This window comes from Octopus bimaculoides, chromosome 23 (genome assembly GCF_001194135.2).
Source record: "Octopus bimaculoides isolate UCB-OBI-ISO-001 chromosome 23, ASM119413v2, whole genome shotgun sequence".
Classification (NCBI taxonomy): domain Eukaryota; kingdom Metazoa; phylum Mollusca; class Cephalopoda; order Octopoda; family Octopodidae; genus Octopus; species Octopus bimaculoides.
In genome coordinates this window covers 8,601,657-8,606,257 of record NC_069003.1, presented here as the reverse complement: position 1 = coordinate 8,606,257, position 4,601 = coordinate 8,601,657, and positions in this window count along the sequence as shown.

Genomic DNA, 4,601 nt, shown 5'->3' with positions numbered 1-4,601 from the left:
ACTCGCGGTCATAGGATCGCGGTTTCGATTCCCAGACCGGGCATTGTGAGTGTTTATTGAGCGAAAACACCTAAAGCTCCACGAGGCTCCGGCAGTGGATGGTGGCGAACCCTGCTGTACTCTTTCACCACAACTTTCTCTCACTCTTACTTCCTGTTTCTCTTGTACCTGTAATTCAAAGGGCCAGTCTTGTCACACTCTGTGTCACGCTGAATATCCCCATGAACTACGTTAAGGGTACACGTGTCTGTGGAGTGCTCAGCTACTTGCACGTTGATTTCACGAGCAGGCTGTTCCGTTAATCGGATCAACTGGAACCCTCGACGTCGTAAGCGACGGAGTTTCAACAACAACAATTGGTCTTGCAGTTTTAGGAAAGATTTCAGACCAGAACTCTGAGTTCCATACAATATTAGTAACCCGTTTATCCAGTAGAACCGATTATCCGTTAATTCGTTTGCGTGTCATTTGCTTTGATATCCAGCCTCTTCTTGTGTGAATCGACATATGTACTGAAAAATAATCTGCATATCATTTGAACCAACGTTTCTAAATTTGAAAGCCAGTTCATTTAGTGGAGTATTTGCTGATATTAGCGACTAGTTTCATCGAAACATCCTGTTCTACTTACTGATATTTTTGTTCTTGAAATGCAGAAAATATTTCTTACCAGAATTTTGTTTTGTATAAATCTTAGACTCCAAGCAAAAATGTTATAATGAAGGTTTATAAACCCGCTACCGACTTTTCCAACAGTTCCGATTATCCAGCACTTCGTTTCCACGTCATTTTCTTAGGTATCTAGGCTCCTGACACCATAATGTCTTGAAAAAAAAAACAATCTAGTTACGAACATTAACGAAGACTTCTAATTTAAAACAAAAGAGCAGATGAATGACTGGAATATTTGCCGATGTTAATACTAACTAGCTTCCTCAGAAAATTTTCTGTTTTGCTGGCCAAATCTGGTCATGAAATTGCCGAAAATGTTTTATACAAGAACAATATAAACGTTTGATTAATGACAAGGGAAAATATTCCGATAAATTTTTAAAAACCTACTATCAAGTTTCCCAATATATACAATTATCGGGCACTTCATTTACATGTCATATCGATCCGTATCCAGACAAAATATATACTGAAAAATAATTTAATTGCGCAGTATTTGAATCGATCGTTCTAGTTTTTGAGAAACAGTCGAAGTAGTGGAATGTTTGCCGATCTAAACAGTCCGTAGATTGCTCGGAGACCACTTATTTTATTTAGGAATCTTCATCTTGCGATTGTAGAACACTGGTAACGTGATTTTGACTTCTATAAATGTATGAAGACTTGAAACGGAGAAGTTATACAGGGTGTTCAGAAAGTCTCTCCGCAGTAAGTATTTTATTGCAAAATATATATAAGATCGTATAAGACTGCAAAAGAATATACTAGACTTTACAAAACTTTAAAAACTTTTATAAGAGGAGTTGAAAGTGTCGCCCTTCATTTTCAATACATAAGTTGACTCTTCTATACAGGTTTTGAAATATATCTTGGGGAGTCTGAATCGTGAAGAGTCGGGATGAAAAAAAAATCTACTGCGAAGAGACGTTTTGAACAGCCTCTATTTATCCAGTGCGCAATGGACCAACAAGTGGAGACGCATGGTTTAGTGGTTAGGGTGTTGGACTCATGATCGTAAGATTGTGGTTTCGATTCCTGGACCGTGCGATGCGTTGTATTCTTCAGCAAACATTTCAAGGTGCCACTGTGTGACACCTTGGGCAAGTGTCTTCTACTATAGCCTCGGGATGACCAAAGACATGTGAGTGGATTTGGTCGACGGAAACTGAAAGAAGCCAGTCGCATCTATATGTGTGTGTGTGTGTGTGTGTGTGTGTGTGTGTGTGTGTGTGTTTTACCCTCACCTTTGCTTGACAACCGATGCTGGTGTGTTTACGTCAACATATCCTAGCGGTACGGCCTCAGAGACCAATAGAATAAGTAGTAGGCTTACAAAGAATAAGTCCTGGGTTCGATTTGTTTGAATAAATAAATATTGTATATATATATATATATATATATATACATTTGTATTGTGTGTCTTTTTGTGTGTGTATAACTACATACTCAAACATTTAATAAGTATACGCGTGTGATTATACGCGCTATATATGCGCATGCTTGCAAGATAATAAGTGTATTTGTGTGATCATAGCGATCAGAGAAGTGAATTAAATAAGCTGCTTAGAATAGTTTTGAAAGAGAAGTTCAGTAGAAAATAACAAGAGAACAAACCGTGTGTGTCGAGTTGTTTAAATCGATTCGCTTGAAGTTATCGAGATAATAATAGCAGTGGCTTTTTTTAATTGAATACATAAAATAAAAGAGACTAAAACTATAGATCGTGTGAGGAGGGACACGTTGGGGATAATAAGGCAAGAATAGAGATTTACATATGTGTGTGTGTGTGTGTGTGTGTGTGTGGATATACTTATATGTGTGTGTATGGAGGCGCATTGACCCAGTGATTAGGGCAGCGGACTCGCGGTCATAGGATCGCGGTTTCGAATCCCAGACCGGGCGTTGTGAGTGTTTATTGAGCGAAAAACATCCAAAGCTCCACGAGGCTCCGGCAGGGGATGGTGGCGAACCCTGCTGTACTCTTCCACCACAACTTTCTCTCACTCTTACTTCCTGTTTCTGTTGTGCCTGTAATTCAAAGGGTCAGCCTTGTCACACTCTGTGTCACGCTGAATATCCCAGAGAACTACGTTAAGGGTACACGTGTCTGTGGAGTGCTCAGCCACTTGCACGTTAATTTCACGAGCAGGCTGTTCCGTTGATCGGATCAACTGGAACCCTCGACGTCGTAAGCGACGGAGTGCCAACAACAATAGCAATATGTGTGTGTGTACATATACTACTTCGCCCGAAGGAGGTGCCTAAGGAGTAGCCCCACGATCAGCTGAAGCACTAGAGGTAGAACTCTATCTCCACAATTCTCGCCTAAGTGAAGATGGATTGAGAGGTGAATGGAAACAATGTGAAAAAGTGGAGAATTCTGCCGATATGGAAGATATTGAAAATCGTAGTGAGTTCTAATCCAGAGCCCGGCGATTACTAAAGAAATTTCTTAGCCACATGGCTATATCTATGTCAACGGTATTATAATGGCTTCACATTTTAGTACAAGGCCAGAAATTTTCAGAATGGATAGTAAGTTGATTACATCAACCCTCAGTATTCCACTGGTATTTATTTTATCGACCCCCAAGAGGATGACAAATAAAGTCGACCTCGGCCGAATTTGAACCCTGAGCGCAAAGATGGACGAAATGCTGTTAACCATTTTGCCCGACGTGTTAACAATTCTGCCAGCACGCCGCCTTCTTTGAACGAAATTATAATCCTTTCTGGTGGAGTCACAAGGCCTCATATTTTGGGAGAGGAGAGTAGTCGATTACATCGACTCCAGTGTTTCACTGTACTTATTTTATCGACCCCGAAAGGGTGAAAGGCAAAGTCGACCTTGGGAGAATACGAACTCAGAACGTAGTAGCAGACGAAATACCGTTAAGCGTTCTTATTTTTTCATTACCCACAAGGGGCTAAACATAGAGGGGACAAACAAGGATAGACAAAGGGATTGAGTCGATTACATCGACCCCAGTGCGTAACTGGTACTTAATTTATCAACCCCAAAAGGATGAAAGGCAAAGTCGACCTTGGCGGAATTTGAACTCAGAACGTAACGGCAGACGAAATGCTGTTAGGCATTTCGCCCGGCGAGCTAACGATTCTGCCAGCTCGCCGCCGCCTTTGAACGAAATTATAATCCTTTCTACTGGTGGCACAATGCCTCATATTTTGGGGGAGGGGAGGATGAAAAGTAAAGTCCGAAAGAATGAAAAGTAAACTCGACCTCGGCAGAATACGAACTCAGAACGTAGCGGCAGACGAAATACCGCTAAGCATTTCGTCCAGCGCGCTAAATGTGAGCTAGCGCGCCGCCTTATTTGTACGAAGTTATAATGCAAGACAAAAGAATCTGCATTTATGACATTAACAAATTAACTAAATATGTTATAGGTTCAGGTAATGTCATTAGCTATAGATTCATAACTAAGTTGCTGTCATCCTATCTCCTTTCACAGCTTACAAGATCTTACAAGATTATCCACTTAATATAAGATGTCAAAACATCTTAAGTTTAACTTCAGAATAATTACTTCCAGATGGATGAGGGATGTGCCACTAGTTCAGAAATCCGTTCCGTAACTGCTAGTTTCTGAGTTCACTCCACTCACGACTGAACGTAAAACTTTGCCTAAGTACAATCGTTTGCGTAGGCCCATGCGTAGCTGCGTGGTAAGAAGTTTGCTTCCCAAGCACATGGCTCCGGTTTCAATTCCGTCTCTTGACGCCTTTAGTAAGTGTCTTTTACTATATTCCCGACCAAAGCATACTGAGAGGATCTGGCATACGAAAACTGGAAGAAGCCTGTTGTGTATATGTGTGTGTATGTGTGTACATATATATATATATGTATATATATATATGTAGATATATATATATATATATATATATATATATATATATATATATATATA